A 545-nucleotide genomic window follows, 5' to 3' on the forward strand; every position below is an offset into this window, starting at 1 on the left:
CGGTGACATTGATTCTAGGAAATCAACGTCAGGATACCTAACTACTTTTGCAGAGGGAGCTGTTTCCTGGCAATCAAAGTTACAAAAGTGCGTTGCATTGTCCACTACTAAGGCAGAGTACATCGCAGCTACTGAAGCTTGCAAGGAGATGTTGTGGATGAAGAATTTGTTGCTTGAGTTGGGAGTAGATCAAGACAGGTATGTCTTGAAGTGTGACAACCAAAGTGTAATTTACTTAGCAAAGAATTCAGCTTTTTATTCCCGCGCAAAGCACATTAATACACGGTATCACTAGATTCGAGGAGCTCTCGAAGAAAAACGCATACATCTTGACAAGGTTCACACAGATGAAAACTGGTCAAACATGATGACCAAGGTAATATCATCCAAGAAGTTTGAAGATTGTTGTCAAGGTGCTGGTTTGCTACTACCTCCCAATTAAGTCGGGAGGGGGAGATTTGTTGGGATCCCTCCTTAATTGGGAAGATTCTAGAAAATTCTAGAACTTTCTGGAGAACTCTAGAGAAGTGTAGAATTCTCTAGAA

Source organism: Asparagus officinalis, chromosome 8 (assembly GCF_001876935.1).
Source record: "Asparagus officinalis chromosome 8, Aspof.V1, whole genome shotgun sequence".
Classification (NCBI taxonomy): Eukaryota; Viridiplantae; Streptophyta; class Magnoliopsida; order Asparagales; family Asparagaceae; genus Asparagus; species Asparagus officinalis.